This window comes from Callithrix jacchus, chromosome 21, assembly GCF_049354715.1.
Source record: "Callithrix jacchus isolate 240 chromosome 21, calJac240_pri, whole genome shotgun sequence".
NCBI lineage: Eukaryota > Metazoa > Chordata > Mammalia > Primates > Cebidae > Callithrix > Callithrix jacchus.
Genome location: NC_133522.1, coordinates 46,888,493 through 46,916,440, shown reverse-complemented (window position 1 = coordinate 46,916,440; position 27,948 = coordinate 46,888,493). Strand labels below are relative to the sequence as shown.

Below are 27,948 nucleotides of genomic sequence, written 5' to 3'. Positions count from 1 at the left end.
CCGCTCAGGAAGACACAGTACCTCCCAGGCACACACGCTGGAAGGGGCTCCCATCTTCAGAGAAGATGTACGCTGGGCTCAGGGAATGATCTACGTTTTTACCTTGAGTTGATGCTGTGGCCTGTGGGAGGCAGGGGAGCTGTGGCCGCACAGCTCCAGAGAAGGAGGAGGAGGAAGGCTGAAATTCACTTTGGGGGAACCGTATAACACATCTAAGCATCTTTAGGATGCTGTTTAAAGATGCCCCACAATTCTGTGTGGCTGAGATATAGATAGCACTCTCTTTGGTGTTAGATCTCTTACACTTTCTCCCTCTCACTTTCCTCATTTGTAAAGTGGGGGGAAGTTGAGGCTCATACCGGAAGGAGGCCCCAGAGAGGAAAAGGTTGTTCGGGTTGTTGCTTGGAAACCATCATTGTACCGGTTTTAGGGAAGAACTTTCCTCCTCCCTCCTTGCTGTCCCTGCCTGCTTCCTCTTGGGTCCTCCTACCTTCTTTTATTTGCTCTCATGTTCATTTTGCTTCCTTCTTTTGCTCTAATATAAACAAATTTTAAGTTATTTTGAAAGTTAGTTATTTTTAAGTTATTTAAGTTATTAGATGCATAATTAAAAATTAAATTTAGATACATATATTAAATACATAATTGTTCTCACAAATTCAAGCCAATTCACACTTGAGCCAAATGTGACCTTTCTCCCATCAAGTTCGAAACCATTTTTTCTCTGATCTCCAGCTTCCCTCAGGGCCCTTCAGTTCCCCACTGCCATGGCCCCTTGTCTCTCTCTCCTCTTCACCCTCCTCCTCCTCCCTCCTACCCACCTCCGTATCTGTCCTGACAACTCCTGTCATCATCTGAGTCATATTCACAGGCCTCTCTATGGCAGCTCATCCACATCCTTCTGAACACAATCACGTTGTGGCTCATGGCACAAAGGCATCGCCACTGGTTAGTGTTGACAGTGTTGCAGTCACAGCTGTGGTGCATCGCCTGGCCCGTCCTGCGTCCCGCGTCCCTCCTGTGCACACATGTGCCGCCCTTTCTGCTGCAGAAATGCCGCTGCTCTGACAGAGTGTGCACATGGAACGCGGTGGAGCGGACACACTCCTCCCCCTCTCAAATGTTGGTGTCTGTTTATGCTTCCACCAAGAGCATGCGAAAATGACAATCTCCTCACAGCATCACCAACACAAATGTTCTCCATCTTTACATTTTGTGTCAATCTTGTGGGCAAAAATGCCGTTTGTGACTGCTTTAATCATGTATTTCTTTGCTTTTTAAGACATGCAAATATTTTGCCTCCAGTCTGCAATTTGTCAACGTGGTTAAGTCGGAATTCTATGTCCCCAGTTCCGTCCTCGGATGATAGGAATGGGGCAAAGGGGCGCTGGCCCGCGATGTGGTAGGTGGCAGGAAGCAGCAGTCCCTGCTCTCTGAAGGCCGTGTCTCTGAGACGGGAGGGCACACAGGGTGAGATGGCTGTGGGCCTCCCTCTCCTGCACTTATTGTCCCTGGCATCCCTGACTCTGGCCTGGCCAAGCAACACAGTCCTGCCCTGAGACGTTCTGTGACAGCCTGGAGGTGCTGGGGGTGCATGGCTGCTCAGACAGGATGGTAGGGGCTCCCCTGACCCTCTGCCTCTCTCTTCTCCCTCTGCCTTCCACCCAGCTTCCCTCCAGCCAAGAGGAGTAGAAATCTTGATCGCAACATAAACTCCTGATTGTAAACACACACGAGCAACTCTGCCTGAACCGTCTTTCAACTCTGCTCATGGGTCCTCTGCAAGTCAAATTTTGCTTTTTGGCCTGCCTACATTTTCCTTCCTTCCCTCCCTCCCTCCCTCCCTCCCTCCCTCCCTCCCTCCCTCCCTCCCTCCCTCCCTCCCTTCCTTCCTTCCTTCCTTCCTTCCTTCCTTCCTTCCTTCCTACCTTCTTTCCTTCCTCTCTCTTTTTCTTTCTTTCTCTCTCTCTCCTTCCTTCTTTTCCCCTCCCTTCCTCCCTTCCTTCCTTCCTTCCCTCCTTCCTTCTTTCTTTCCTTCTTTTCTCTCTCTCTTTCTTTCTTCTTTCTTTCTCTCTCTCTCCTTCTTTCTTTTCTCCTTCCTTCCTTCTTCCTTTCTTTTTTTGTGTAGCATAGAGTGGAGCTATACCACAGCCCTCCCCATTGCCGGGAATGAATGTGCCTTTATCATTCTTAATGCTATGTACATATGTGTCATACTTCTTAGACGTTCCCCTATTTTACAGTGTTTGCAAAGAATTGGCTATTGATTTTATTTACAAATATGCTAACTTTTAAGGTGTTTTCATCTTTTTAAACGTTTTTCAATTATCCGTATTCTTTTCTACTTTCCTTAGGATTACTTTAGTGGCTGACTGCTTTAGACTTCCTTTTTTATTTTTATTTATTTTTCTCATGCTACCTTGCCTAAGAACTGGACTTCTTGAGTTGAATTCTTAGTTCATTCATTTGCAGTCTCTATCATTTTACAATAAAGCCATAGCTGTTCCTTGAATTATTATTAAGTTATTAGGTATTGATATGTAGTGTTCACATGAAATTTTCTCTTTAACATAGGACCTGTTTAGTGTACTGCATTTAAGATTTCCAGTTAGCTATAATCTTTGGAGGTCTTAATTTATAGTGTTTTGGCATCATGATCAGAAATAGTACTTCTGTAAGGTTTCTACTATTTGGAATATATTGAGCTTTTCTTGGTAGACAGCATTTATTTTTGCTATAAAGGGGAAATGATGGAGAAAGAGACAGAAAGTAGACTTGGAAAGGGAGTAGTGTGTGAAGGAAGAGTTGGAACCTGGGGAAGACAGGTGTATCTGACTTTCACCTCCTACTGAGCTTTCACAGACATGGAGAAAGGCAACACTGACCTATTAGTCTGTTTTCATGCTGCTGAGGAAGATATACTTGAGACTGGGCAATTTACAAAAGAAAGAAGTTTAACAGACTGACAGTCCCACATGGCTGGGGAGGCCTCACAATCATGGCAGAAGGCAAGGAGGAACAAGTCACATCGTACATGGATGGCAGCAGGCAAAGAGAGAGAACTTGTGTAGGGGAATTCCTCTTTATAAAACCATGAGATCTTGTGAAACTTGCATGGGAATTCAAGATGAGGTTTGGGTGGGGACACAGCCAACTGTGTCCAGCATATCAGCTGATAAGAAAACTTACCCCATATCTCCGGCACCAGTCCCCTTGCAGAAAGTGAAGGAGAACTGAGGACTCAGCTCTTTCACCTGCACCAGCTTCACTCTGAGCTACATGTTCCCAGCTCATCTCAGTTTGTCTTGATGCTGGACACTGTTGAAGGACATAGGTCACTGCCATGTGAGGGGTGGGTGCCTGCTTTTTCTAGGCATGTGCATTGGGAAAGAGAAAGTTATCCCACTGTATTCCATGCCTTGTCATAGCAGGAAAGCTAATGAGGAGGGGACTAGGCATTCATTCAACACAAACCCGTGTTCCAGGCATTGCGTATGCTCTGCTAGGAGTCTCTGTAACTGCCATCATGCTGCACCCATAACACAATAGCTAATGATGCCCTGATTTAGGGCTCCAAGGCTCTGCAGGGTTATAAAGGCAAGAGTAAATCTCAGCATACATAAGACTTAAGACTAAAATCCCTAGAAGAAAGCATGGGGGAAGCTTCATGACATTATCTTTGGTGATGATTTTATGGATATGACACCACAACCGTACTCAGCAGAAGCAAGCACAGCTAAGTGGGACCACATCAAATGACAAAGCTTCTGCACAGCAAAATAAACAATAAAGAGGGCCGGGCACGGTGGCTCACGCCTGTAATCCCAGCACTTTGGGAGGCCAAGGTGGGTGGATCACGAGGTCAAGAGATCGAGACCATCCTGGTCAACATGGTGAAACCCCGTCTCTACTAAAAATACAAAAAATTAGCCGGGCACGGTGGCGTGTGCCTGTAATCCCAGCTACTCAGGAGGCTGAGGCAGGAGAATTGCCTGAACCCAGGAGGCGGAGGTTGCGGTGAGCCAAGATCGCGCCATTGCACTCCAGCCTGGGTAACAAGAGCGAAACTCCATCTCAAAAAAAAACCCAAAAACAATAAATAGAGTCAAAGGCAACCGATAGAATGATAGAAAATATTTGCAAACCACATATGTGATAAGAGGTTAACTTCCAAGATTTGTAAGGAACTCCTGAAACTTGAGAGCAAACAAGCCAAGTTTTAAAATGAACTAAGGAGTTAAATAGCCATTTCTCCAAAGAAGACATACAAATGGCCAAGGGGTGTACAACAAGATGCTCCACGTCACTGTCACCAAGAAAACGAAATCAATCACCACGAGACACCATTAAGATGATTTAACTAAACAACAACAATCAAAAGAGAACGAGTGTTGGTGAAGATGCGAAAACGCTGGAGCCCTTGTAACCTGTTGGTGGGAATGCAAAATTCTGGAGCGGCTGTGGAAGGCAGTAGGGAGGTTCTTAAAAAAATTGTAAATAGAGCTACCTGCAAATCCAGCAATCTCACTTCTGGGCATTTACTGAAAAGAGCTGGAATTATGATCTTGAAAAAATATTAGCACTCTGCACACACACACACACACACACACACACACACAGATATTATTCTGCCTTTAAAGAGTAAAATCTGCCCTTATGTGATAACATGAATGATGAATGAACCTGAAGGACATTATGCTAAGTGAAATAATCCAGGCACAGAAGGACAAACACTGCACCATCTCATTATTTAAGTTATCTAAAATAGTCAAACTAATAAAAGAAAAGAAGCCAGGCACTGTGGCTCACGCCTGTAATCCCGGCACTTTGGGAGGCTGAGGTGGGCGGATCACCTGAGGTCAGGAGTTTGAGACCAGACTAACCAACGTGGAGAAACCCTGTATCTAATGAAAATACGAAAATTAGCTACATGTGGTAGGATGCACCTACATTCCCAGCTACTGGCTTGAATTCGGGAGGCGGAGGTTTCAGCAAGCCAAGATTGCACTACTGCACTCCAGCCTGGGCAACAAGAGTGAATCTCTGTCTCAAAAAAGAAAAAAAAAAAGTGGTTGCTGGGGCCTTGCGGAGGGGGAACGGGGGGGTTGCTAATCCATGAATATAAAATTTCACTTAAGCCAGACAAATAAGTTCCAGAGACCTGATATAAACATTGTGTCCATAGATCACAGTAATATGCTGTACACTTAAAAATCTATTAAGACGGGGGTATCTCATGTTACATGTTACATCACAATTTAAAAAATGATTAAGTGGGGTGCAGACATAGAGAGGAGCATGGCATAACAGGATTCTGGAGAGTGGGGTCGGCCTGGACCACTGACACATGCATCCATTGTGCATGGGACATGGGACCTCCAGAGGGCCTTGAGCCTCTGTTTTCCCACCTGCGGGGATCTGTCCTTCATAGGGTGGATGCAGGAGTCTGCAGGGGGGAGCCTGTGGATGCACTCAGCACCCTGCTTGGGACTGAGCACAGCATCCAGGCACCAGCTTCCCTCCCTTCCTGCCCCATGGCTCCTTCTCCTGAGCATTTTATGGTCTCTGCTGTCCCTACAGTCCTCGAACCCAGGCTTCGTCTAAGAGTCTGCCAGGTCCTCCCCCTTCCTTCACCAGCATCCCCTCTCCATTGTGCTCAGCTCTGCATTCTGTGCAGGATGCCTGAGTTGGTATCTGTAGGCCTGATCTTTCCCCAGATCTAGGGCCTTACTTCCCTTTCCCCTGGGGCCTCTCCATTCCTGTAGTGTGGCAGCAGCTTCCTCCTGCTTCCCCGGGAGAACCTCTCCCTTCCCTGTCACTCCTGGGTCAGACATTCTCTGCTGCTCCCTCCCCATGTTTCCCACCTTCCAGGAGCTGTCACAGCCTGCCAAGCCTCGTCCTGCAGCCCCTCATCTGCTGGGCATCTGGCTTCTCTTTTCCTTTCTCATCCCCATCCCTATAATTCAGACTCTCATCACCCTGCATGGAGACCCAAGCAGCCCCCTTTGCATTGATCCCATACCTCCAGTTTCTCCCGCTCCTCTGTCCTATACCCTGCAGCCAGGTGAACCTTTCTGTCATGCAGCCCTGATGATATCAACTCCTTGCCGATGTATTTTTAGTGGTTCCCCCTTGTCCACTAAAAACGGTCACATTTTACAGGCTTTGACTCAAGTCCTCTAGATTGGAACCCAATAACAAATCTAGGCTGCTCCGTCACTTTCTTCCTGTGTCTGTGCCCAGCTGAACAATCTCCTTGTTTTCTCCAACACATCTCAAGCTCTCCCCAGCCATGCTGTTGTCCTCACTCCTCTGTTAACTTCACATAAGCATCCTTTCTTTGACTCTTCCCCTACCAATTCTATCCTTTCCTTCTATAAATCTGTCCCCAGTTAACCAGGCAGTGGTATCTTGCTCCTAGATCTTCCAAAGGACTTGCCTTATGCTTCTTACAAGACAGCAGCATGTATAGAAGAGATGTTGGGATCTTCAAAACCCCGTCTCAAAAAAAAAAAAAAAAAAAAAAAGAGAAAGAAAAAAAAAGAAAATTAAATTTAAAACAGTATTAAGGTTGGTAATCAGCTGACTCTAAAATAGCCCTGTGTAGGTTTGCAACCCAATTTTCCACCACTATCTTGCTGTGGGAACTTAGAAACATTACTTTCCTTCATTAACCCTATATATTCATCTACAAAATGTTATTATTTTAAGTGCTATGGAAAAGGTTTAAAAAGATAACACATGGCTCACCCCTATAATCCTAGCACTTTGGGAAGCCAAGGCAGGTGGATCACGAGGTCAAGAGATCGAGACCATCCTGGTCAACATGGTGAAACCCCATCTCTACTAAAAATACAAAAAATTAGCTGGGCACGGTGGTGCGCACCTGTAGTCCCAGCTACTCGGGAGGATGAGGCAGGAGAATTACTTGAACCCAGGAGGTGGAGGTTGTGGTGAGCTGAGATCACACCATTGCACTCCAGCCTGGGTAACAAGAGCAAAAAACTCCATCTCAAAAAAAAAAAAACAAAAAATCCACATAAGACACAAGGCACCCAGTATGCTCGTTCCTGTCCCTCATTGGGCCTGTTCTGTCTTACTTGACATATCATTTAGAGACACCTCTGATCTCCCCAAATGGAAAAACGCATGCAGGTAGCTTAGCGCAGAGCCTGCATGTGTTCAACAAATGCTAATTATTTTGGTGTGGATATTGTTATCACTAGAGTGTAGGTTTTCTCACTGTGAAGGCTGGGCTTCATTTTCTGTGATTTAAAAAAGAAAATTAGACATCGTTTGCAAATTATATAAGTTAAGTAAAAGTTGTGAATATATCAATGTTTTTGAATTTAAGTATTTAAGCTTGAATTCCTAACTTTACCTTTGCCCCAATTCCTTGAACTTTATTTTCCTCTGAAGACCACAAGGCTGACAAGGAGCTCCAGTTCACCTGTGCAACGAGCGCAGCAGGAAGGCACAGCCAGGTGACTGTCAAAAACTGAGTATGCAGATTGCTAAAATTACGTAGTCACAAAGTGGTCATGTAATATTTAAATGGAAATACCAATGTTTGTGAACTCAAAGACATATCTCCCCAGTAAGCCAAAGAGTTCTCATTCTTCTAAATTCTCTGATTCCCAAGGGCCAGAAGAGGGAATTCTAAACAAGTAATTGTTTGCTATGAACCTATGTACTAGCTCAAGCTCTAAGAAAAAATGAACACTAAAACTTTGAGATGAAAACTGTTCATTTTGCATGTGATCCTTCCTTCTGTCCAGTCAGTTATCCAGAATCCAAGGTGGTAGCTCAACTTGTCTTTGAGGCTGAGGTAGGCAGGATGTATTAGTCTGTTCTGACATTGCTATAAAAAAACACCCGAGACTGGGTAATTCATAAAGAAAAGAGGTCTAATTGACTCATGATTCTGCAGGCTGTACAGGAAGCTTGATGCTGGCATCTGCTGGCTTCTGGTGAGGCCTCAGGAAACTTACAATCATGGCAGAAGGCGAATCAGAAGCCAACACTTCACATGGCCAGAGAAAGACAAAGGGAGAGTGAGGGAGGAGGTGCCACACACTTTTAAAGAACCAGATCTCATGAGAACTCACCATCACAAGGATAGTACAATGAGGGGATGGTGCTAAACTTCTTGTGAAGGATCAGCCCCCATGATCCAATCACTTCTCACCAAGCCCCACTCCAACATTGGGGATCACAATTCAACATGAGATTTGATGGGGGCACAGAGCCAAATCATATCACATATAATGGCTCTCCAAACATGTTTCTATACTAATCCTGAGACAGCACGAATATGTTACCTTGCATCATAAAGGGAAATTCAGGTTGCAAATAGAATTAAGTTTGCTAATCAGCTGACCTTGAAATAGGGAGAGTATCCTGGATTACTTGGGTGAGTCAGGTGTAATAATAAGGGGCCTTAGAGTGAAAGAGAGTGTCAGAGTCAGGGAAGGAGATGTGATAATTAATGCGAGGCCAGAGTGATAGCGACTGCTGCCTTTGAAGATGGAGGAAGGGGCCACCAACCAAGGAATGCAGGTGACTTCTAGAAGCTGGAAAAGGCAGGAATCTTTTTCCTATGGAGACACCAGAAGAAATCAGCCCTGCTGACACCCTGAATTTAGTTCATGAAAACTAATTTTCAAACTCTTTGTCTCTAAGAACTATAAGATAACAAATATGTCATTTTAAGCCACTCAATTTGTGGTCATTTCTTACAGGAGCCATATAAAGTAAAACAGACTTTGATACCAGGAAGGAGGTGTAGATGTAAAAAACTATACATAGTTTTTAAAACTATAAATGTTTTGAAATTGGCAATAGGTAGAAAGAACTTTAAGGTGCATGATAGACCACTTATATAAATTTGATTGTCAAAGACTCTGTTTATGAGGGTCAGAAAAGAGTAAAAACGTGACAGGAAAAGACATCAATTGCCTTATAGAACCCCCAAATTATCATGAATAGACTTGATAGAAATATGGATGTTACAGGTGCTGCTGGTCAGGACTTATAAAGAAATGAGGGACTTGTTTTTGGAAAGTGAGGAAAGCAGACCCTTGTTATACCATGGAAGAAATCTTGGTGGAATTCTGCCCTGAAGTTGTGTGGAAAGCAGACTTGTAAGGAATGAACTTGGATATTTAGCAGAGGAAATTTATAAGCAAAGTTTTGAAGGTACAGCCTGGTTTCTTCTAGTTGCTTATATAAAATACAAGAGGAGTAAGATAGACTGAGGGAATAAACGTTAAATTAAATAAACAAGACATGATGATTAAAAAAATTCTCAACCTATCCAGATTGCAAAAAAAAAAAAGCTAAAATTAAGAGATCCATTATCAGGAAAGCCTGCTCTAGAGAAAAAGCTGAGGACATGGTTGTACAACCTTTTCCTAGTAGCTCTGAAAAAAATAAAATATTAGAGTATTCAGTTACACAACCAACTCCTGGAAGAGACTAAGGGTGTGGTTTGCAGATTCCCCAGATCAAACCAGAGAATATCTAGGAAGCTTGGGAGCATTGCACCACAACCATCTCTGCAAAAGCCAAAACAGAGACGGGGTACCTAGGAAAAACCTATGGTGGCGCTCTTGTCTAATGGAATGAATCCCCATGACATACACAGGAGACCCACAGGCTTCTTGAGAATTTGATACAGCAGAAACACTGACAGTTAGGATTGCAGGGGAAAGACAGGATACAACAAAAGAGGGTTTTTGGTTCTGCAACTGTATCCTGGCAAAAAGCACACTGATAAAATTACTCAGCTGCCAGCATATGCTACCTTCTATGAAAACTGAAGGAAAACTCAGAGGGCAGAGCTACAAGCCCAGAGGATGGAGACTTGATTCCTGAGGGCCTAGCCTCAAGCTCAGGGGGTGGAGTTAGGAGCCACAAAGAATTATCCCCAGGCATTAATACCTAATGTGGTTTGCACAGATGGACCTTAAAATTGCTTCATATGTGTGACTCATTTTTTTTCTATTTTCTCCTTTTTTGAACTGAATGTATATAACTGGTTGCCTATGTTTGTACCCCCATTGTATTTTGGGAGCAGATGCCCTATTTTCTACTTTAAAAGATCTACAGATGGAGAGGAATTTTGCCCCTGGACGGATTGTACCCAGAACCTCACCAACATCATATTTAGATGATAAAATTTAAGACTTTTGAGGGAATGAGACTTAGATAACATTTTAGACTTTGAGCTGATTTTGTAATGCATTGAGACATTTTGGGATGTTGAGATGGGGGATATGTGTTGTACATTGTTATCTATAAATAGACATGGTTGGGACAGAATTGTTATGGTGAGAAATGAGGCTGTGTGCTGCTATATTATGGGACATGGTAAATGCCAGGCAAAGTAGTTCAAAATTAATTCTGCACAAAGTGAGGAGTCTTTGTACAGTGCAGTAGAGGAAATGGGTGGGACACTTCAAAGCCAACTGAATTTTGGAATAAACCCTTGTATAGCCAGGTCTTGGTTCCCACCTTAGAAAACAATACCCAGTATCAAAAAGGAAGTAGCTGGAGCATTGATCTCGAACTCTTGAAATATTTGGACTTTTGTCCAGCTTCTCTTCTGTCCACAACAGATGCTCTGGTCCAAGAGTTCTGAATGTCTCCTAGAAAATAAGCAAGAATTCTTTGATTTGGCTCTGGAGAGGAGAAGATAGTGTGATTTTGAGAATCACTATAGGTTAGGATACAGAAGGCAGCAGGTGGCTGTGGATTTTAGCCTCTTCACATGCGCTCTCCAGGATTTCAGTTCAGGCGCATCTTGCTGACGTCTTATGACTTCATGAAGTATTTTCTGCAAACTTTCCTGTCACAGCTTTCCTAGCCGTCATCCTGATCTATTCCCAGAACTAGAGCCCAATGTATGACTAATGAAAACACCTGGATGATTAAGGTGAATGGAAGTCCTCATTCCCCACGATGCCTTTGCTCTTCTCCTCACCCTTCACCATCTTATTTCCTTCTGACTTGCAGTCATCCCCACCAGCCTGATGGCTCTCACTGCTAGCTTTGGTCCAAGCTCTCTTTCTGACCTATATGACCTGTGAATACCCATCTGGAGACTAGAGGATGAATTTCAGGTTTAAGATGCCAAACCTGTACTCTTTGTCTCACCCTCAAGCCTGCCCTTCCTTTATCCCCAATTTCTTAATTAGTGATGTCTTCAGTCACAGAATCTCCCAAGCCAGAGACCTGAGTCCTACCTCTATTTCCTCTTTCATGCACTTTAAAAAATCGGCACCCAAGTATGGCTCATAATAGTTCTTCAATATCTCTCAATTTTGACCTCCTTTCTTGTTGCCACTGCCTTATTGATGCCTCTATAACTTCTTGCCTGGAGAACTGCTGTAAACATGTAGGTGCTGGGTAAGTGTCTATCAGCTGGTCTGCACCAGGGTCCTCCATGTATGCCTTGCATCTGCTCCTTTCTGTCCACTCCTTTTCTTTTCTTTTCTTTCTTTCTCTTTCTTTCTTTCTTTCTTTCTTTCTTTCTTTCTTTCTTTCTTTCTTTCTTTCTTTCTTTCTTTCTTTCTTTCTTTTTTTTTTTTGAGATGGAATTTTGCTCCTGTTACCCAGGATGGAGTGCAATGGCATGATCTCAGCTCACTGCAACCTCCCCTTCCTGGGTTCAAGCGATTCTCCTGCCTCAGCCTCCCAAGTAGCTAGGATTAAAGGTGCCTGCCACCACACCTGGCTAATTTTTTGTATTTTTAGTAGAGACAGGGTTTCATTACATTGGCCAGGCCAGTTATCTTTTTTAGAAAACTTTCATTGACCAGCCCCTCCACTGACCTCAGGTGATCCAGCCGCCTCAGCCTCTCAAAGTGCTGGGATTACAGGCATGAGCCACTGCGCCTGGCCCCTGTCCACTCCTCTTCCTGGTTCCAGCGCAGGTGATCAGTCGCCCCCTACTCTGGCCATGAGGATGGCCTGTAACCCATCAGGATAGTGAGGGCAGTCCCCTAGCACTCGTGGTATTTGTATGGATGAGTGAGCACCTTGTTGTTGAATGACAGGGCTTGTGATGGAGGCCCAGGGAATGGGATCAAGGGAGTGGGAGATGGTAAGAAAACAAATCAGAACCAACACACAGGGAGAAACAGAGGCCAGAGAACTCAGGGGAATAGTCAGGCATGGACTCCTGGGTCCTGCTACATCTGTTCTTGCTCTTCTGTTCTGTTTGAGTGGATACAGTCACTATTTTCCTACCATAGCTTAAGTTGTGCTTTACCAAAGCTTAAAAAAGGATGAGCTTTTCTCCATTTCTGAATATCCTCTCATTCCCCATGACCAGGGGAGAAAGTTCTGGCTCATGAGCACGGCAAAGACCTCTGACTTCCCCTTTGCTCTCTTGTCCTTCCACACCACCTCCTTATGCTTTATATTCCAGGAAGGAAAACAAGCATGTCATGGTTTTCTGAACATATCTGCACATTTGGAAATGCTTCCTCCCCGGCCGATTGGGGCACTTCCTGCGCACCACCTCCACCAGCTGCCGGGGAGCTCTGAGCTCTTTCTCCTGTTGGAAAATGGCATTTTTTTCTTCAAATCCCAGGCCAGATATCTTTTTTAGAAAGCTTTCATTGAGCAGCCCCTCCCCTGCAATCTCTCAGACAAAATTAATTATCCATACTCTGTGTAATCTCAATGACACACACTTCCTTCTTTCTTATAGTTCTGACACTGTGGATTCCCTTATTTGCTCAGCTGCCTGATTTCCTTATGAGGATGTGACTTGTGATTGAGAATGATCTTTGGCACATAGTAGGTGCTCTGCAAGGGCCTACTGACTTGAGAATTTAAGTGAAAAAGAAGGTAATGAGGGAGCCTTCGGATGATCCCATGGAGGTGTGTTGTTTCTAGCGATCATCTAAGTTGAGGCCCAAAGCCCCAGTACCTCAAAATGTCATGATCCACCTGCCTTGGCCTCCAAAGTGCTTGGATTACAGGTGTGAGTCACTGCTCCCGGCTAAGTTTGTTTTTTAAAATCTGGAGACAACAGATGCTGGAGAGGATGTGGAGAAATAGGAACACTTTTACACTGTTGGTGGGAGTGTAAACTATTGTGGAAGACAGTGTGGCGATTCCTCAAGGCCTTAGAAATAGAAATTCCATTTGACCCAGCAATCCCATTACTGGGTATATATCCAAAGGACTATAAATTGTTCTACTATAAGGACACATGCACATGAATGTTCATTGCAGCACTGTTTACATTAGCAAAGACCTGGAACCAACCCAAATGCCCATCGATGATAGACTGGATTGGGAAAATGTGGCACATATATACCATGGAATATTATGCAGCAATAAAAAATGATGAGTTCGTGTTGTTTGTAGGGACATGGATGAATCTGGAGAACATCATTCTCAGCAAACTGACACAAGAACAGAAAATGAAATACCGCATATTCTCACTCATAGGTGGGTGATGAAAAATGAGAACACAAGGACACAGAGAAGGGAGTACTACACACTGGGGTCTATTGGTGGGGAAAAGGGGAGGGACAGCGGGGGGAAGGGAAGCTGGGGAGGGATAGCCTGGGGAGAAATGCCAAATGTGTGTGAAGGGGAGGAAGGCAGCAAAACACACTGCCATGTGTGTACCTATGCAAATGTCTTGCATGTTCTGCACATGTACCCCAAAACCTAAAATGCAATTAAAAAAAATGTTTAACAATTTTTCATTATGTGCACAGGATTTTAGTAACATTGTATCACTGTCTAGCCAATAGCCTAAATTGATAGCCACCAAAAACCTATTTCAGTCTTTGTAGAAAAATATTTTATTTAAAAAACTTGCTTTCTTTGGGGGAAAGAAAGAAGTTCGATAATCTTATGTCCATGTATTTCCGAAAACAATTTTCTTTTATGTTGATCTCAGAATTACAAATTTGTCTGCTTGTTTTCCTGCTTTTAGGAAGTGTGTGACTAGTAATTGGTGTGTTTCTCCACGTCTGCAGACCTTGCAGGGATATTGGCTTGGTTATGTTACCCCGCGATCCAGGATGTTAGTAAGACTTGGTGGGTTGCACGCTATGGTCCTTGCATGAATTACACTATCTATTACTCGCCATATTCATGGCATCCATATGCAGAGCGAATGCATTCCTGATGGTTTTTAACTTGGGTTGCAAGACCTTACTGCAAAAACAGCGACTCTATAGAAAGCAGTGAGTCCCAATCCTGTAAACCAAGGTGAATGTGTAGCAACTGTGTAGTGACCGGAATGGATACATAAAGCACCATAGTTTTCTCTTGGACATTACCCTCCTGATTATGATCTCCTCTCACCCTTGGAGGAGGTCCTGTGTGATGAGTGGTGCCAGTCTTCCTCTCTTAAGTGTGACCAGACTGGGGAGTGTCACATCTGTGAGCTGCCCTCCCTGTGGCTCTTTAAAATATGGCTTCTACAGGATCCCTGCCTTGTCCCTCCTCCTGGGTGCCAGAAGCCATTGAGAGATTGTGAGAACTTTGACAGCCCTGAATATTCCTTGGAAAAAACAAAACCAAACAAGGCTAATTTCTGCTTCTTCGCTGGTTTGTATCAGAAGAGCCAGACGCATGGAAGGTGAGCTTCTAGCCTTCAGTTCTCTGGCTTCAGAGAGGCCCATTTGTAAGTTATCACCCATATAATTTATCTGTCTTGCTTTCAAACATTCGCGAGATTCGATTTTCTGATTGTTCCAGAGAGTTGGTGCTGGATGTATGTTACATACCCAAAGCGAAATGCTGGCCGGCTGATGGCACTTTCTGACTCTGGCTGGAAAGAAGTTGACATCTCCTTGAAATGAAAATACTGTAGCCAGTTACCTAGCGGCAGGTCCAGCTGCTGACAAGCATCTTATTATGTAAAAAGGCAAACACTTGAGCTTTTTCAGATCATGATTTTCGTTGTCATGCAGAACATCTGGAAATTACTCGTGAATGCAAAAGCATTGAATGTAATAGAGAAGGGGGAGACAGCAAGACACACATCTGACACTCTCAGTCAACTTAAAAGGAAGTTCTGTTTTACGCTCAGAGTTTTCAGATGCGGAAGAGTCTGTAAGTGCTACCCGTGAGTCCCCATGGAATTCTATGTGGTGTGTTAACATGGGGGGCAGTTGAAGGGGCCCAGATGCTGCATGAGAGCCATCTGTAGAGGTTGGTGTAGGAAGGATCAGGACAGCCTCCTTCATGGAGGGCCGAGGCTGAGGGCAGGCAGCTGCAGTTGAAGTGATGACAGAGCTCTTGAGCAAAATCAGGTTTCCTCTGAGCTGAATTATTGCCCAGGCACTCACTAACAGCTCTTGGAGTCCCTGGCTAAGCTCCCCTGGGTTCCGGAGGGAAATGGGGCTGTGCTCTGGGCTCCAGCCTCCTGGTCTACTCACTACCCTTTCTCAGACCTCTTACGCACCCTCATTTTTTTCTGCCTCCCACAGTTGGTACTGTCTCTGCTGGAAACCCCTTCCCGAACTTGGTCATTTGACCAGCTTCTACTGTCTGAATTTCAACTCATAGAGACATTTTGGCAGCTGTCTTCCTTGGTGTCCCCGTGCCTCCCTCCCCAGCCCAGTGTGAGTTAGGTTACTCAATAATCCTCCTGCAGCATCCGGGCTGATTCCTATCAGAGTTATTGGCTACTTGATTCTCTCTACCTCAGGACAGAGGCTTCTGTAGGCATTTCTACACTGTTAGCTCCTATCGTGGTAATTCACACAGAGAAGGAAATTCAGGTGTGTTTCAGGGATGGGTGGATGAGTGAACAGCCCTGAGATACTTAATGGATACAAAGTCAAGTTTGATGTGGAATGTGGATGCTGTAACAGAACTGCTGATGTCCCTGTTAGCTGGATGGTAGGATGACAGCCCGAAGGTTAGGTTCAGGTTGGGGTGTGTGTGTGTAAAACGAGGTAATAGATTGAATATTACAGTGCATAGAATCTTTCTCTTACATGCCTGATAAGGAGTAACTGGTGCTTATGAAATAGGAGGGTTTTTTTATCCATTTGTCCTGATATTAGAGTGTTGGTGTGGACAAAGGACAGGGCCTTAGAAGCAAATTATTTTGGAGCGCTCTCACTCTGGAAAGAAGTCTTACAGGGAGAGCTCTCTGGAAACTGCACATTGAGGTTGTCAGCTCTGTGTATGGGGAAAGTCAGGGTAGACACACGTCCGTGATGAAAGAACAAGAGTTTTCCAGTCATAGGAACAACATGCAGGCCAAAAGCATTAAGGAGCCCTCCAGGTCACAGATGATGGCTTCTCTCCTTCCAGGAAGCAAACTTTCAACCCTGGGTCTGGGGTCTGAACTTTTATACTTTTTGGATTTTTGAGTAACTCAGGGATCTGCTTTCAATCAGCTGGTGGCCCCTAAGAAGACAGCTCAAATTCTATGTTAGTCTTTTTAGAATTTTATGCTCCATCCTGGGAGCATTGGGACCGCACAACTTAGCTGGTCGGGGCACTGAACCAGCATCTGACACTGGAGTGGGATGCCCCACTGAAGGCAGCAGGCAGTGTGGAGCTGCAGGACGTGGCTGGTGGAGGTGGGAGTTCAGTGGGGAAGTGGAACCCCGCTATGCATTATTTTTGTCTGCCTAGCATTCCTGCTTTTAGAGACGCATGCTCCCTTATGATGAATTATGTGGTTAGGGTCTAGTGAGGGTATCTGTCAGGCTTTCAGGCATGATGCTTTGTACCCTTTGGCCATGATGGGGCATATTACCCAAGCTGAGTCAGTCCCCTTGTTGCCAGCTGAATCAGTCCCCTTATTGCCCCCTCCCTGGATACAGCTATTGCTGCCAGGTGTAGGCTCTTTCCTGAAGCTGAGTCTTGGAATCCTTCTGTGGCATTTTCTAGACTAAAGGTTGAAATTGTACCAAGGTTTAACATCTTTCTCTTCCTTTGGTTCAGGACCAGAAGGGTGTTTGTTGGGATTGATTGTAGCAGCAACTTTGCTTTCATGTGAGAAAATTTGATAGCAAATAGAGAGGAAGGAAGGAATGTCTGGAAGGGAAGTGTTGAGACCGGCCTCCAGCTCCTAGATACACAAACTCAATGACGTGACTGTCTTCCTCTCTCTACCTTTCTTGAAGCTTCCATTGTTAAAAGCTTCTTGTAATTCTTTCCAGATATACTGGCATCCATCTATTTATTATACATTCTATTTACACAGAAAGGACCATAATACGCAGGTTTTCTTTGTGCCTAGATTGTTTTCACTTAATAAAAGATCTTGTCGATTTATCAATTTCAGCAAATATGGGTTTCATTTATTCTTTTTAAATATCTTTTTTTTTTTCCTATTCTACTCTGTAGGTAAAATAATTTATTTAATCAATTCCTCATTGGTGAATATATTCGTTGCTTAAAGTTTTTATTTATTTGTTTTACATTAAGTTCTGGGGTACATGTGCAGAACGTGCAGGTTTGTTACATAACTATACACATGCCGTGGTGGGTTGCTGCATCCATCCCCCCGTCATCTACATTAGGCATTTCTCCTAATGTTATCTGTCCCCAAACCCCCACCCCCTGATATCCCTCCCCTAGCTTCCCCCATAACAGGCCCCACTGTGTAATGTTCCCCTCCCTGCAACCACATGTTCTCATTATTCAACACCCACTTATGAGTGAGAACATATGGTGTTTGGTTTTCTGTTCTTGTGTCAGTTTGCTGAGAATGATGGTTTCCAGCTTTATCCATGTCCCTGCAAAGAACATGAGCTCATCCTTTTTTATGACTGCATAGTGTTCCACGGTGTATATGTGCCACATTTTCTTTATCCAGTGTATCATTGATGGGCATTTGGGTTGTTCCAAGTCTTTGCTATTGTGAACATTGCCACAATAAACATATGTGTGCATGTGTCTTTATAGCAGAATGATTTATAATCCTTTGGGTATATACCCAGTAATGGGATTGCTGGGTCAAATGGTATTTCTAGTTCCAGATCCTTGAGGAATTGCCACGCTGTCTTCCAAAATGGTTGAACTAATTTACACTCCCACCAACAGTGTAAAAGTGTTCCTATTTCTCCACATCCTCTCCTGCATCTATTGTCTCCAGATTCTTTAATGATCGCCATTCTAACTGGTGTGAGATGGCATCTCAATGTGGTATTGATTTGCATTTCTTTAATGACCAGTGATGATGAGCTTTTTTTTCTTATGTTTGTTGACCACAGAGATGCCTTCTTTTGAAAAGTGTCTGTTCATATCCTTCACTTGCTTTTTAATTTTTTTTTCCTTGAAAATTTGTTTAAGTTCTTTGTGGATTCTCGATATTAGCATTTTGTCAGATGGGTAGATTGCAAAAAATTTTTTCCATTCTGTTTGTTGCTGGGTCACTCTAATGATAGTTTCTTTTGCTGTGCAGAAGCTCTTAAGTTTAATTAGATCCCATTTGTCTATTTTGGCTTTTGTTGACATTGCTTTTAGTGTTTTATTCATAAAGTCCTTGTCCATGCCTATTTCCTGAATGGTATTGCCTAGGTTTTCTTCTAGAGTTTTTATGGTTTTAGGTTTTATATTTAAATCTTTAATCCATCTTGAGTTAATTTTTGTATAAGGTGTAAGGAAGAAATCCAATTTCAGCTTTCTGCATATGCTTAGCCAGTTTTCCCAACACCATTTATTAAATAGGGAATCATTTCCCCATTGCTTGTTTTTGTTAGTTTTGTCAAAGATCAGATGTTTGTAGATGTGTGGCATTATTTCTGAGGCCTCTGCTCTGTTCCATTGGTCTATATCTCTGTTTTGGTCCCAGTACCATGCTGTTTTGATTGCTGTAGCCTTACAGTATAGTTTGAAGTCCTCCAGCTTTGTTCTTTTTGCTTAGGATTGTCTTGGCTATGCAGGCTTTGTTTTTGGTTCCATATGAAACGTAAGGAGGTTTTCCCCAATTCTGTGAAGAAAGCCAATGGTAGCTTGATGGAGATAGCATTGAATCTATAAATTACTTTGGGCATCATGGCCATTTTCATGATATTGATTCTTCCTAACCATGAGCACGGAAGGTTTTTCAGTCGGGTTGTGTCCTCTCTAATTTCCTTGAGTAGTGGTTTGTAGTTCTCCTTGAAGAGGTCCTTCACATCCTTGTAAATTGTATTCCTAGGTATTTTATTCTCTTTATAGCAATTGTGAATGGGAGTTCACTCCTGATTTGGCTCTCTGTCTGTCTGTTATTGGTATATAGGAATGCTTGTGATGTTTGCACATGGATTTTGTATCCTGAGACTTTGCTGAAGTTGCTTATTAGCTTAAGAAGATTCTAGGCTGAAAGATGAGGTCTTCTAAATATACAATCATATCATCTGCAAATAGAGACAATTTGACTTCCTCTTTTCCTAACTGAATACTCTTTATTTCTTTCTCTTGCCTGATTGCAGTGGCCAGAACTTCCAATACTATGTTGAATAGGAGTGGTGAGAGAGGGCATCCTTATCTAGTGCCAGATTTCAAAGGAATGCTTCCAGTTTCTGCTCATTCATTATGATACTGGCTGTGGGTTTGTCATAAATAGTTCTTATTATTTTGAGATATGTTTCATCAATACCTAGTTTATTGAGAGCTTTTGGCATAAAGCACTGTTGAATTTTGTCAAAGGCCTTCTCTGCATCTATTGAGATAATCATGTGGTTTTTGTCCTTGGTTCTGTTTATGTGATGGATTATGTTTATTGATTTGCATATGTTGAACCAGCCTTGCATCCCAGGGATAAAGCCAACTTGGTTATGATGGATAAGATTTTTGATGTGCTGTTGGATTCAGGTTGCCAGTATTTTATTGAGAATTTTCGCATCAATGTTCATCATGGATATTGGCCTGAAATTTTCTTTTTTAGTTGTGTCCCTGCCAGGTTTTGGTATCAGTATGATTTTGGTCTCATAAAATGAGTTAGGGGGAGTCCCTCTTTTTCTATTGTTTGTAATAGTTTCAGAAGGAATGGTACCTCTGGTAGAATTTGGCTGTGAACCTGTCTGGTTCTGGACTTTTTTTGGCTGGTAGGCTATTAATTGTTGCCTCAACTTCAGACCTTGTTATTGGTCTATTCAGGAATTTGACTTCTTTCTGGTTTAGTCTTGGGAATGTGTAAGTGTCCAGGAATTTATCAATTTCTTCTACATTATCTGGTTTATTTTCATATAGGTGTTTATAGTATTCTCTGATGGTAGTTTGTATTTCTGTGGGATTGGTGGTGATATCCCCTTTATCATTTTTCATTGTGTCTTCTTCTCTCTCTTCTTCTTTATTAGTCCGGCTAGCAGTCTATCTATTTTGTTGATATTCTCAAAAAACCAGCTCTTGGATTCATTGATTTTTTAAAGGGTTTTTTGTGTCTCTATGTCCTTCCTTCCGTTCTGCTCTGATCTTAGTTCTTTCTTGTCTTCTGCTAGTTTTTGAATTTGTTTTTCTTGCTCCTCTAGTTCTTTTAATCGTGATGTTAGGCTGTCAGTTTTAGATCTTTCCTCCTTTCTCTTGGGGGCATTTAGTGCTATAAATTTTCTTCTACACACTACTTCAAATGTGTCCCAGGGATTCTGATACATGTGTCTTCATTCTCATTGGTTTCAAAGAACATCTTCATTTCTGCCTTTGTTTCATTATTTATCCAGTAGTCGCTCAGGAGCAGGGTGTTCAGTTTTTATGTAGTTGTGTGGTTTTGAGTGAGTTTCTCAATCATGAGTTCTAATTTGATTGCACTGTGGTCTGAGAGACTGTTATGATTTTCTTCTATTGAATTTGCTGAGGAGTGATTTGCTTCCAATTAAAATTGGACTGTTAGACTTTGCTTACTAATTTGTATAAGTTCTATAAATAAAGAAAATAAGTGTGATGTGGTGCTGAGAAGAATGCATATTCTGTGGATTTGGGGTAGAGAGTTCTGCAGATGTCTATTAGGTCCACTTGGTCCAGATCTGAGTTCAAGTCCTGGATGTCCTTGTTAATTTTCTGTCTTGTTGATCCATCTAATATTGACAGTAGAGTGTTACGGTCTCTTACTATTATTGTGTGGGAGTCTAAGTTTCTTCGTAGGTCTTTAAGAACTTGCTTTATGTATATAGGTGCCCTGTATTGGGTATATATATATTTAGGATAGTTAGCTCTTCTTGTTGCACTGATCTCTTTATCTTTATGTAACACGCTTCTTTGTCTCTTTTGATCTTTGTTCTTTTAAAGTCTGTTTTTCAGAGACTAGGATTGCAACCCCTGCTTGTTTTTTTGCTTTCCGTTTGCTTGGTAAATCTTTCTCCATCCCTTTATTTTAAAGGCAGTATAAGCTACATTCCAATGAGTGGTATTGTAAATATAGTTTGATCAAGGTTTAGGACAACCTTGATCTTGGTATAAATTTCAAGTAGCTTATACCTTAAAATAATTTTTTTTGAAAGTTATTATTAAATTTTGCTCCAGAAAGTTTGCACCAGTTTATACTCCCACTAACGGAATGTCGGAACACCCATTTTTTCACACGCTTGCCAGCCCAGAGTAACAGTTATTTTCCTTCCTTATGGAAGAATAATGATTTTATTTGTTTATTTCATATGTTTATTGGCCATTTGTATGATTTCTTTATGAAATTCTTATTCATATTATTTGATCATTTTAAAATTGGACTGTTAGACTTTGCTTACTAATTTGTATAAGTTCTATAAATAAAGAAAATCAACTATTTTTAGGTCATGTATTTTTAAACACTTTTCAGTGACTTTTTTTAAAAGTAGAATTTTTTTAAAAAATTTTTTATTGGATTTTAGGTTTTGGGGTACATGAGCAGAGCATGCAAGACAGTTGCGTAGGTACGCACATGGCAGTGTGCTTTGCTTTGCTTCTCCCCTTCACCCACATTTGGCATTTCTCCCCAGGCTATCCCTCCCCACCTCCCCCTCCCACTGGCCCTCCCCTTTTCCCGCCAATAGAACCCAGTGTTTAGTACTCCCCTTTCTGTGTCCATGTGTTCTCATTTTTCATCACCCGCCTATGAGTGAGAATATGCGGTGTTTCATTTTATGTTCTTGTGTCAGTTTGCTGAGGATGATGTTCTCCAGATTCATCCATGTCCCTACAAACGACACAAACTCATCATTTCTGATTGCTGCATAATATTCCATGGTGTATATGTGCCACATTTTTCCAATCCAGTCTATTATCAATGGACATTTGGGTTGATTCCAGGTCTTTGCTAATGTAAACAGTGCTGCAATGAACATTCGTGTACATGTGTCCTTATATAAAAGTAGAATTTTATCCCAGCACTTTGGGAGGCCGAGGTGGGTGGATCACGAGGTCAAGAGATCGAGACCATCCTGGTCAAAATGGTGAAACCCCGTCTCTACTAAAAATACAAAAAATTAGCTGGGCATGGTGGCGCGTGCCTGTAATCCCAGCTACTCAGGAGGCTGAGGCAGGAGAATTGCCTGAACCCAGGAGGCGGAGGTTGCAGTGAGCTGAGATCGCGCTATTGCACTCCAGCCTGGTTAACAAGAGCGAAACTACGTCTCAAAAAAAAAAAAGTAGAATTTTACATTTCTGTGTGTCCGTCTTTACTTCATGACTTCTGACCTTTGGATTATGCCTAGATGACGAATTTATTTACTCATATTTTATTTTAGAATGTTTATGATTTTTTTTCTATTAAAATATTTTATTTATCTGCAATTTACTTTTGGGATAAGAAAAGAGATGGAAACCCTGTTTGATTATTTTCCAAACAGCCAATTTTTATATTATCCTTTATTCATAACTCTTCTGTTTCCCATTGATTTGAAATGTCACTTTAATTATGAGCTAAATTGCAATAGGAAATTGTTTTCATTTATAGGTTTCTAATTTTGTTTTATTTATGTATTGCTTTTCCAGTGAAATGGGCTGACTAGCGGCCTCCAAAAGAGATGCCCTTTCAGAGCCTCAGAATACGACTTCAATTAGAATAGGAGACTTTGCAGATGACTCTGGAAAGAGGTCATTTTCAAACAGGGTAGGCCCTACATTCAATGACAGGTGTTCTTGTGAGAGATGGAAAAGGAAAAGATATGGGGAGGGACCCAGGAAAGAAGTCAGGGGAAGATGGACACAGAGACTGGAGCGACGCAGCTGTAAGCCCAGAAATGCTGGCAGCCACCAGAAGCTGGAAGGGGCAGGAAGGCTTCTGCTCACCGGGTTTCAGAGGGAGTGTGTTGACACCTTCAGTTTGTACTTCTGTGTTCTAGAGCCGTGACAGAGTACAATGCGGTTATATTAAGCTGCCAAGTTTGTGGTAATTGCTTGCAATGGACTAGGGAACTAGCACGTCCAGTATGAAACGTTCCTGATTATTTGAAAGTCAGGCGTTTTGACATCTGGCAGTGCCAGTTGTCCCTCATCACGCTTGGCTTGCAAATGTTTTGGTACACTCAGAAGTAAACCCAAGATGAGTCTGTCTAGAGCAGCCAGTGTTGAGGACCTGGGCTGTGTCTGCGGGAAAGACCATTTGCTTAGCCGAATTTCACACCAAATGAATGAGAAGCACACCTTTGATACTGTGTCCTTAACTTCGTCTCATGATGACACGACACTTTGAAATCAGGGGTACAGGTAGATCTATCTCAGCTGTCGCTCCTAGTCTTAGGAGATATCCCTTCTCCCCAGCATCTGGCTTAAATCAACTCCTGGAAATAATTATGAAAATCAGTAAAGCACAAATAATAGGGCCCCTTCTTATTGACTGCATCTTAAACTATTTTCTATTTAAAGGAAAGGGGTGTGGCCTTTGCTTTTTAAGTTTTTTGATAAAGAAAAGCCTTATTTACTGGCACATCAAGGAAAATAATAGCCTGTGAGATAAACTTTGTCTTTCAAGTTAACAGTTGAAATGAGCATTCTGTGAGCTCAACAGAGCAGTGAGTTTACCAGGGAACGATTCTGATCGATCCCGTCACCATAATGAGGTTCCTGCTTGTCGGCCTGTAGTTCTCTGTTGGAAGGGAAATGGTTAATGCTCTGGTTTCCCATCATCCTCTCACTTACCGTGGGCACATCTAAAAATGCTCCCATCTTGTTCACTTTCAATGCAACGTCAAAGCCCTCACTCACAAGCTGGTGGCCAAGTGGGCAATTCCTGGCTTAGGCCTTGAACATCTGGTGGCCTTGGAATTGGATGGCATGTAATTACAGCAGGGGCAGCCAGACAGTTGGGGATTACAGGGATGTTGTTGAATCTTCTGCCATATGTTCCCATTTAACCTCTCTTCTCTCTTGCCACACCCACACACAGGAAGCGTCTCCCAGCTGCTCCCGAGACTCAGCCTCCGGGGAGGTTGGCTCCCTCCTAGCGTGGCTGGAACTTCCTGGCAAACCCGCAGGCATTCTATATTTCAATGCTTTACAGCTGAGAAACATATGACCTATTGCCTTTCAGTATTCAAATGGTTCCTATTTACCCTACTCCTGATTGCTTGTATTTTTTTTTTTTTTTTTTTTTGAGACGGAGTTTCACTCTTGTTACCCAGGCTGGAGTGCAATGGCGCAATCTCAGCTCACCGCAACCTCCGCCTCCTGGGTTCAGGCAATTCTCCTGCCTCAGCCTCCTGAGTAGCCGGGATTACAGGCACAAGCCACCATGCCCAGCTATTTTTTGTATTTTTAGTAGAGACGGGGTTTCACCATTTTGACCAGGATGGTCTCGATTTCTTGACCTCGTGATCCACCCACCTCGGTCTCCCAAAGTGCTGGGATTACAGGCTTGAGGCACCGCGCCCGGCCTGATTGCTTGTATTTCTATGCCCATAAATCTGTTGATCTAATCAGCATGGTCATAATCCAGTTGTACTGGAACAGACAATGGTTCTGCCCTCACAAGAGTGAGTCTCACACTGTATGAAACCACGTCTTATCCACATCCTTCATGTGTGTCCTAATGGACATGAAGGGGGTTGATGGGAGTTAGAAGTTTTTCAGAGCCAGACGTAAGCCCTGTTTTTTTAGGCTGAGGACATTGGCGGTACCTTGTTTCACGATGCTCCTGCCAGGATAAACGCTGTGACCAAGCATACAAACTACTAGGCACAAAATGCTCTGTGATGTGTCAACATTTGATAAGCTGCTGCCTGTGTCAGTTTAGGCTGGCAGTATCTTAATATGATTGCACCTATGTTTTGAAATGTTAATAAGTATTTAATTCCTTCTTGAAGGTTAGGTTCTGGTCCAGAAAACTTCTCTTCTATGTCACGCCGGTTCAGTTTTTCCTTCTTTATTCTTACTAAAGTTACATGGTTGCTGATCATACCTTTGTTTCCCATCTGTCTTATTCTGTTCAGGCTGCTATTAAAAATAACACACCTGTAATCTCGGCATTTGGGGAAGCCAAGGCAGGTGGATTGCCTGAGCTGAGGAGTTTGAGACCAGCCTGGCCAACATGGCGAAACCCTGTCTCTACTAAAAATGCAAAAATTTGCCGGGCATGGTGGTGCACACCTGTAAGCCCAGCTACTCAGGAGGCTGAGGCAGAAGAATCGCTTGAACCCGGGAGGCGGAGGCTGGAGTGAGCCGAGATGGCGCCACTGCACTCCAGCCCAGGTGACAGAGTAAGACTCTGTCTGTCTCAAAAAACAAACAGATCAAAAACACAGACGGGCACGGTGGCTCATGACTGTAATCCCAGTATTTTGGAAGGCTGAGGTGGGCAGATCACTTGAAGTCAGGAACTCGAGACAAGCCTGGCCAACATGGCAAAACTCCATCTCTACCAAAAAATACAAAATTTAGCTGGGAATTGTGGTGCATGCCCATAATCCCAGCTACTCGGGAGGCTGAGGCAGGCGAATCGCTTGAACCTGGTGGCAAAGGTTGCAGTGAATTGAGATTGCACCACTGGACTCCAGCCTGGGCAACAGAGTGAGACTCCATCTCAAAAAAAAAAAAAATACCACAAACTAAATAATGTATAAACAATAGAAATTTATTGCTGCCAGATTTGGAGGTTGAGATGACCAAGATCACTTGAAGAACTCATTTTTCCCTTATTTTGTTTATAGTGGTTTTAAGCAGCAAGTCTCTGATTCCTTGAGACTCGAAGTTCTTCTGAGCTTAGCTAATTGCTTAAGAGGTGGTTCATAAGGCTTTCTTTAGAGAGACACCTGCTTTTGTTGGTGAATGTTTGGATGTAAGCCTCAGGAGGGAAGCTGAAGCTCTAGTTCCTGGACTTGTCTGTTATCCAGGATTGATGGGAGCAGCAGCTGCTACGCCTTGTGGGGAAAGTGGTGAGGTCTGCTGAGACTGGACACTGCTTGCTCATGGAAACCTTGGGAAAGAGAATCCCTGGCTGATGAGAAGAAAAGGAAAAAAGACATGGATTATTGAAGAGTTCACTGTAGTTCATCAGTCTCTTTAGAAAAATATCCTGGAGGTTCCACACTGCTCTTTAAAGTTTAATGAAAGCACATTAATTTATTTGTGGAAACCTAAGGAGAAAGTGGGAATAACATGAACCAATCCCAAATATGAAACTCTAAGTACCGTAAAAGTATTAGGAAATATGTCTAGGCCGGGCACAGTGGCTCACACCTGTCATCCCAGCACTTTGGGAGGCTGAAGCAGGTGGATCACGAGGTCAGGAGTTACAGAACAGCCTGGTCAACATGGTGAAAACCTGTCTCTACTAAAAAAACAAAAATTATCTGTGTGCAGTGGCAGGCACCTGTAATCCCAGCTACTTAGGAGGCTGAGGCAGAGAATTGCTTGAATCCAGGAGGCGGAGGTTGCAATGAGCTGAGATTGCACCGCTGGACTCCAGCCTGGGTGACAGAGTGATACTCTCTCAAAACCAAGTACTCCGATCCACACAGAGTACTTGCGCTCAGGAGGAGCAATGATCTTGATCTTTATTGTGCTGGGTGCCAGGGTGGTGATCTCCTTCTGCATCCTTGCGGTGATGCCAGGGGACATGGTGGTACCGCCAGACAGCACTGTGTTGGTGTACGGGTCTTTGCGGATGTCCATGTCACATTTCATGATGGAGTTGAAGGTAGTTTCGTGGATGCCACAAGATTCCATGCCCAGGAAGGAAGGCTGGAAGAGCGCCTCAAGGCAGCAGGAACTCTCGTTGCCAATGGTGACGGCCTGCCCATCTGGCAGCTCCCAGCTCTTCTCCCGGGAGGAGCTGGAGGCCACCTTGGCCATCTCCTGCTTGAAGTCTAGGGTGATGTAGCACAGCTTCTCCTTGCTGTCACACACAATTTCCCGCTCAGCTGTGGTGGTGAAGCTGCAGCTGTGCTGGGTGAGGATCTTCATGAGGTAGTCAGTCAGGTCCCGGCCAGCCAGCTCCAGACGCAGGATGGCATGGGGGAGGGTCTACCCCTTGTAGACGGGCACAGTGTGGGTGACCCCATTACCGGAGTCCATCACGATGCCAATGGTGGGGCCAGAGGCATACAGGGACAGCACAGCTTGGATGGCCACGTACACGGCTGGGGTGTTGGAGGTCTCAAACATGATCTGGGTCATCTTCTCATGGTTGGCCTTGGGGTTCAGGGAGGCCTCAGTAAGCAGCACGGGGTGCTCCTCAGGACCCACACGCAGCTTGTTGTAGAAAGCATGGTGCCAGATCTCCATGTCATTCCAGTTGGTGACAATGCCGTGCTCAGTGATATACTTCAGGGTCAGGATGCTTCTCTTGCTCTGGGCCTTGTCACCCACATGGGAGTCCTTCTGACCCATACCCACCATCACGCCCTGGTGCCTGGGGTGCCGCACGATGGAGGGGAAGACGGCACACGAGGAGCATCTTCACCAGTGACGCAGGCCTTGCACATGCTGGAGCCATTGTTGACGCTGAGTGTGGCGATAGCATCATCCATGGTGAGCTGGCGGTGGGTGTGGACGGGTGGCGGAGCAGTGAGGGCGAGGCTCTGTGCTCGCCGGGCGGACGCGGTCTCGGCGGTC

The 27,948-nt window shown here is 43.6% G+C and overlaps 1 pseudogene; it reads right to left on the bottom strand.

Moving 5' to 3' along the window:
* Window positions 1–4: 4 nt before the first annotated feature.
* Window positions 5–27,948, bottom strand: LOC100405342 (actin, cytoplasmic 2 pseudogene; annotated as a pseudogene).